The sequence below is a fragment of the Leptinotarsa decemlineata genome, unplaced genomic scaffold, assembly GCF_025532065.1.
Source record: "Leptinotarsa decemlineata unplaced genomic scaffold, Ldec_3_MD MMD2_tig00000505_RagTag_RagTag, whole genome shotgun sequence".
In the NCBI taxonomy this organism is placed as follows: domain Eukaryota; kingdom Metazoa; phylum Arthropoda; class Insecta; order Coleoptera; family Chrysomelidae; genus Leptinotarsa; species Leptinotarsa decemlineata.
The window spans coordinates 17,046,250-17,054,037 of record NW_027412549.1 but is presented as its reverse complement, the minus strand read 5'-3'; the positions used below and the strand labels follow the sequence as shown (position 1 = coordinate 17,054,037).

Here is a 7,788-nt window from a genome sequence, read left to right as displayed (position 1 = left end):
CATGTTTGATTTATTTCTTATCTATAATTAGAGGAATCAAAAGGCTGAGACAAAAGTCTCGTGATAGTGTCTAGAAGAGATACCCTATTCGATATTTAAAGCCATCAAGTTTAATCATTCCAGGCGAAAAAGGAAGGTTTTCTTGTAGAGAATATTTTATAATGAATATCTGACTTATTAAGACAAAACAAATTTTATTCTCGGTTATCATATCATGCAATACTTCTATATACGTTTTTATTTGTCCCAACTTCCTGAAATTTTGTCCTAATAGTCCAGTCATTTAAGCTTAATTTAGGTAAGTAAATACTTGTATATTGACACCCTGAAAGATGTCTCAAAACCTACATATGGTAGGGTGTACGCAACTATTAAATTTCAAGGTCAAAGTTCACAAATATCGGTTTTTTGCACTTTTTTTGTAAATATCTCATTTCCTATGGGTTTTTTGCTATTTGTATTTGTTATCAATATTGTAGAAAACAAAATTCTCTACAAATTTTGTTCAAGAAAAGTTTTTCATACGGTGAACCGTTTTCGAGATAGAGGGCGGAGAGCGCGCGGTCACAGGATCACTTCAGGTCAACCGGTGCCTCCGGTGGAAAACGAGTGGATCCATTATTACTCTTCCAAAGAATTACTGTCAGCAAACAATTTGAAAGTAATCTTGAAGAATATCTTCAACATGAATTGAGTCCGTATCCAACAGCTCTATTTGATAATGATGGCATGAGAGAAACAACAAAATCGTCATTGTGTGACAACATGAGCCCAATTGATTTTGTTCTCAATGAAAATAATGTGACGTTCATTATTGATGGCGAATTTCTTCTTCATCATGTTGTATGGAGCAGAGAAGATACTTTTTCTATTATTTTTGATAAATGCATGAATTATTTACAAAGGCATTACATTTCCAAAATAATTGTTGTATTTGACGGATATTCAGACTACAGTAAGAACGTAAAAGCTATGGAGCAGCAGAGAAGAACTGCTGGACTTTCAAAAACGTATGAAGTCTGTTTCGTTGAAACAATGGTTGTACCAGTTACTCAACAAAAATTCTTATCAAATCGAAATAACAAAGATATTCTCATTAATATGTTAATTGAAAAATTACAAGCTGCAAATATTACTACTAAACAAGCCAAAGATGATGCGGATGTTCTTATTGTTGAGAATCAAAGTCTGAAAAAACTGCAGTTATGAAAGGACAAGATATTGATTTACTTTACATTTTAATTGGGCGTACACTGTCTTACGAACAAGAAATTTCCTTTAAAAAAGTTGGGAAAGGAAATGTAAAAACGGAGATATACTCGACTAAAAGTTTTGATAATTATCGTCATTCCAAAACACATATTTTATTTCTGCATGCATTAAGTGGCTGTGACACAACTTCTGCGCTTGCAATGCTCTTTAGCTTGTGGTCAATGTAATGGGCAAGCTTGTCTCAATGCTCTACCATATCAGAGCGACATTAACGAAGATGGAACCTTTGACCCCGAAATCATGGAGGAACTTGAGACAAATGTCGTTGAAGACGATAATGAAGACCAGTTTGAAATTTACCAGCAGCCGGAAGACGACGATGAAGAGAAAGAAGATGATTAAAATCATAAATTGTAGTTTTTGTACCCTTTATTTCATTTTTTACTTTTAATAAAAATGAATATATTGAATATTTTTTAATAAATAGAATAATTCATAATTTATTTGTTTATTTTTTCATCATGTAAGAAGTTATCAATTAGGTTAAAATTCAAATATAATTCCTATATTTTCATTAACAATTCTGCAATTACATGGGCAGCTAAGTGTTCTTAAATAAATTAACACTGAATTAAAAGTGGATAGGTTAGGAAAAAAATGATGAAATATAATATAGTAGTTTGTAAAAATTGACAAATATTTATAATCATTGATAGTTCATCAACTATATATAGCGCGTTTTCGACCGGAGGCACCGGTTGACCTGAAGTGATCATGTGACCGCGTGCTCTCCGCCCTCTATCTCGAAAACGGTTCACCGTGTGAAAAATTAAAAAAAAATTGTCAATAATTTTGTATTCTACAATATTGATAATTAATACAAATAGCAAAAAACCCATAGGAAATGAGATATTTACAAAAAAAGCGCGAAAAACCGATTTTTGTGACCGTTGACCTTGAAATTAAATAGTTGCGTACACCCTACCATATATAGGTTTTCAGACAACTTTTAGGGTGTCACTATACAAGTATATACAGAGTTACAGCTGGGTATCTCGAATTCCGAGGGGAACTTACTATAATGACTGGACCATAATATTTGTTATTGCCAGTGAATACTCAGCTGATAGTCCATTTTCTCTTCGTATTTGGGTTAGGTAGACAATAAAATGTAACCTAGTTTTAGCAAAATTTTAGGTGTGGTACAATCTGATATTTGCAGCTTCATAAATGAATATTAACAAAACTTCACTTGTATACAATTTAATATGAAAACAGAAATTTAATACGCAGCTGTGGAACCCAGTAAATTTTTTTTTGTAAGGACAAAACAAGCACTACTGAAAAATCCTTATCAGAGCGGTGCATTTGCGAAAATAGCGTTTCACATTGGATTTGAATAGCTGGAGATTACATTCATTTGGAAAAACATTCTCAGGAAGTTCATTTCACATAAATGCAGTTCTTAAACAGTGAAGTTCGAGGTGTACTGAGTTGAACCTCAAAACGATGAGCAGCCACAGTCCGTCGCGTATTTCTGATATAATATGTACCGCTCTTGGTGGAATCAAATGTGCCAAGTCACTTGAACACCTCCCGTGAAAGTATCTGTGGAAGAGAGACAAATCTCCAACTTTTCTTCGATGTTCCAGGCTATCATGGTTGCACGTGATGTTCGCCTCTCCAATCGGATGGCTCTTTTCTGGATGAAATCCAGCAATTTTAGGGTATGTTTGAGCTCCATACATGAGAACAATACTCCAAAGAAGGTCTGATCTTAGCTTTATAAAGCAACAAAAGTTGCTGAGGTGTGTACAGTTTTCTGGTTCGGAATAGTGTTCCAAGCTTTTGAAAAGTAGCCTTTACAATCTCGGCGACATGATCGTTCCAAGACATATTGGTGTCCATTTTAACCCCTCAACAAACTTATCGAAGCAGAAAGCGGAATAGACTTGTTTCATGCTATGGAAAATCATACTGTTTTGCTTATAGACTGATCGAGTTAGGGGTATATTATACTTATCAAGCCTAATCGGTCCCAAAATCTCTTTCTATTTCTATTTGCAGAAAAAAGAATAATTCAAAAACCAAGAATTTAAATTGGTCGCGTGTCTGTTGACCAATAAAATTGATCGTGTCTAGAGCGGAGCTGCCAAGTGTATTGGTTTTTAATATCCAATCACAGATCTGATGATCCAATTTGACAGACGCCATTTTTGTTATTGTTGTCAATTCGGTGTGAATACAACTGTTATTATCTAATTAAAGAATGTTTTTTTTTGTAAAACGTAGGTCTCGGCGGGTACCTATTTTACTGCATATTCCGTGTCATTAGTTTACATTCCGAAAAATATTTTTTCAGGTTATTTTTGGATTTTTTTTAACTTTTCTTAAATTTTAATGAGTATTTATTTCACATTAATCCGTTTGAAATTGAGAAAAACTAATTCATTATAACATTAAAAACAACAGTACAAAAATAACATTTGGTAAATTTTCGTTATGTGGACACCCGGCGATTTTGAAAAAATTTTTGACTGTACTTACGTATTTTGATGCGTAGATTACGAATCCGAAAGAAAAAAAGCGGCGCTCTCCCTTATTTAAAAAGTTACGGCCCTTCAAAGTTCAGAAAAGGGCAACTTTTCAGCCTTCTTTTTTACTAAATAAACTATTTAAAAACACAAGCATCTATTCACTAGGTCACCTTCACACCTTATTCTTCCTTCTTTAACACTTTTCACTTTAATAATCAACATTTTTCTTATAAAAATGTTAAAAAATGTATGGAGCTGCTTTTTGGTTACATATCACTGTATTTTATGTTTTTAAGGTTAATGATATGGTTGGTACGACTGATGCAGTCCATATTCCTGAAGTAATTCAAATGTTTTTTACCTTCATGCTTTAGATCGTAAATTGGTTTTTGGTGGTGTATTACGAATTAGAAATAGTAGGCGACGGAAAATACCAACCGCTTTTTTCTGAAATGTCACTAGTAACTAACCTAAAAATAGAATAATGTCACCAGTAGAAGCATTCGTTTTTAAATTAAGTTTTTTATAAGAAAAATGTTGATTATTGAAGTGAAAAGTGTTAAAGAAGGAGGAATAAGGTATAAAGGTGACCTAGTGAATAAATGCTTGTGTTTTTAAATAGTTTATTTAGTGAAAAATAAGGCTGAAAAGTTGCCCTTTTCTGAACTTTGAAGGGCCGTAACTTTTTGAATAAGGGAGAGCGCCGCTTTTTTCTTTCGGATTCGTAATCTACGCATCAAAATACGTAAGTACAGTCAAAAATTTTTTCAAAATCGCCGGGTGTCCACATAACGAAAATTTACCTTCATTTTGAAATTATTTAAACAAAAAAACGAAGTTTGTGGAAACCATTGACATTAGAAAGAGCACATTGTCACATACATTACGGAGGGCGCTGGCTGACTCGATGACAATATGGCTAATATACCAGTAACGTTGAATTTCTTATTTTTTGGTGGGTGGCATGAATGCATAATTGATTTATTTTACTAGGGTTCATAAGCATTCGAAAACCATTTGAAAATACAGCTCGTTTAATTCTATTTAGAATCATATTTAGATATAACTTGTACTATATCAGTTATCAAGGCAAATATTATTGTCCATCTTTATGCTCAATTCGTGGATTCGAGCGATCTTATTATTGTATATTTATTTGTTTGCTGGCTTAAAAAAATTGAATGAATAATTACAGAAAATTTTAATTGATCGTTCATTTTCTCAAGAAAATGGAGTACCCATATCACAATTTATTAGTTTATTCGGCATTGAAAATGTATATCGGATTCATTGTGCTTGTTTTTGCAACATTGAGTTTCAACTTTTTCTTAGCTGACAGCTCGCGTAGGAACAATTCGTTTTTTCATCGAGTTTAGTTTGTGTGTGTTTTGGAATTGTTTTAGAGATATATTTGAATATTAATATGGTGCATTATTGTGCTGATTTTAATTGTGCGGAAAGACACAAGAAAACAGAAAGCGCATCGGGTTATAAGTGAGTTATTTCATATAATGAGAAAAGAAAGAACTACAATCCTTCTACTCTTCCAAGAATTTATAGAAATCATTTAGAAAGTGACTATAAATCAATGGGGAACGAAAATATTGAATTTGATGACAGAGTTTTTTATTTCAACTTCAAGTATTCTCCACAGAAAGTATTATTTGGAGATAATCCTGTTAAGGAAAGTATGGAACACAATTAATTGAATTTTATCATATCATATCAGAAGCTTTTGTTGGATCAGTTCGAGTACAATCAATTCTGTCTATACTTGACCTCATTCAACCTACCTCTCAAGTTTTGGAAGATTCAACAGATTACCCAAGCGAGCCTATAACTCTTGAATTTAGTGGCTATATTAGAAAGAGGTATGTATATAGGAATCGTTTTTGTTTAATAATAAATTGCAGTTGTACAGATTGAGGATTGTAGAATAAATTAAATATTTGAAATGATTATTCAATCCAGTTTGCCATATTTTTTGATTTTCATAATTGAATATTATTAAATAATGCATAAAATCATAGTTTAGGTAAATATTTTGTGATCTATCGAGTTTGTACTGATTTGAGATATAGAACTTATTTGCAAACATGATTTTTCGTGTACATTTCATTCCATGTGGAGAATTTTTCATTAATTGAAACGTGAACGGGTTCATAAACACTTCCATAATCGAATTGATAATTATAGGCTTCGTAAATTTTACGATTTCGCAATGTTGATTATTTCTATTGTTCCTATTGGTCAATCAAACAAGAAGCGGGAATAGGGGCGTGACGTCACCACCCTACCACATTCGATTTTTTATAATTAATTACGGGAAAACTACGGTACTTAGAGAAATGAAACAAAGTGCAGTGTTTTTCAATTTAAAATTTCTATCAAGTGAACTACAAACCAAAAATCATTAAACAAGCCCATTGCCTGACCTGACATTATTGTATCCGGTTCGGATACATTTATCTTCTTGGAGAAAACCGATGCCTGGGTTGTTGTGGCATTAAATTGAACCTGGTTACTTTCACCCCAATTCAAAATCACTTCTGCCGGTGAAGATGTGCCTCCGTAGCCAATGTCCTGGAATCCAAATGGAATGATGAGATAAGTGTGTTGTCGTCAGCGGGTTTCAAATTTCTCTTCCACCTCTACAAAAATAGTCTCTTTGTATATAGACTAAACACAAAGATAGTTTTATATGTGGAAAGTACATAGTGGCTCCATCTTCAACAGAAAAGATTAACTTATTATTACTCATTCAAATGAACATACATACGAGCTACGAGGTGGAGTGTGGAAGACGTTTTGTCTTTGCATCATATGGACAATGATATAAGGTAGAATCGAAACACAATAAGACTATTTTAGTTAGGGAAGCTATAGATTATGCTGTAGACCACCCCTCCCGATATAGAAGGCCCTGACACTCTGTAACGGGATAATTATCTACTTAAAAATATATAGTTCAAAATATTGATAATGAAATCAACTTCATGAGGAAAAAAAAATATTATTCCGTATTCATATAAAATAAACATTTTACATTCAACAATTACAACATTATTGGACATATCCCCCGGACATCATGATTTTCCGCGCCACTGGTTGAATGTCAAAAATTAGGTGAGCCCATTATTTGTTTGGAATATATTCTTTCGTTTCGTGTAGCCTTTCGTTATAGGATAAATTTGAGGTTGTAAGGATACAGGGAGCAGTTGACATAATTTGAGCTAGATTGTCCTCGGTTTTCGATGTGGATACCTGAAAGTAAATAACACTTCAAAATACATGTCTTACCAAGCCTAAGTAACTTACTCTTACGGAAATAATTTTCCTTCTAATTGAAAATAACTATATTATTGTACCCACCTGTTTGCTGACCGTCCAGTTGTAGTTTAGTTCCATAATCCTTCAGATTGTTTTCTTTGTACCATTTAGGTTAGCTTATTAGAGGTTTTGTTGACCCAGTTTCAGAAAATAAGATTCATCAAGTTAGATTAGTAGTCGCGATCTGTGAAACAGTTGGCATCATAGGGCTCGTAAGACAACGTTTCTCTGTTCGCTGATGGAGGGCGCGAGAGGTACCGTTTCACGATTATTTATAAAAATTCATGTCAAGACGTGTCGAAAAGGAAATTATTTTTACTGTTTTTTTGATTATTATATCAATTTGAATTCGGACTAAGTGTAGGTGAATAATTGACAGCTTGTTCAAATTAAACAATAGTGAACAAACATTAACAATTATCTTTCGCCATCTATGGGTCAGAGGGACTTAGAGGTTTTGTAATTGTAAATATACCTAAAAATTTTAGATGTCGATAGGTTTCAAATTATTGCCCTTTCTGTTTCACACACCTTTTCCGATAATTCAGTGATTTAACTTACCGACTTGGAAATGGATCGGAAGTCACGTATTTTACTCTTCACCGATTGGTTCACCCAACGCTGCTCATGACGTATAGGCATGCGCTTCAATAAGGAAACGTTTTTCAGAATAGGCTCTAACGGATATAATTTCCCACTAGACTCCAAA

The 7,788-nt window shown here is 33.3% G+C and overlaps 1 long non-coding RNA gene across 1 annotated transcript; it reads right to left on the bottom strand.

Annotated features, from left to right (window-relative positions):
• Positions 1-6,746: 6,746 nt before the first annotated feature.
• Positions 6,747-7,402, bottom strand: LOC141481827 (uncharacterized). Its single transcript, XR_012465201.1, has 2 exons — positions 7,122-7,402; positions 6,747-7,013 (listed from the first exon to the last, which is right to left on the bottom strand). It is a non-coding gene; the product is annotated as an uncharacterized lncRNA (long non-coding RNA).
• Positions 7,403-7,788: the final 386 nt, after the last annotated feature.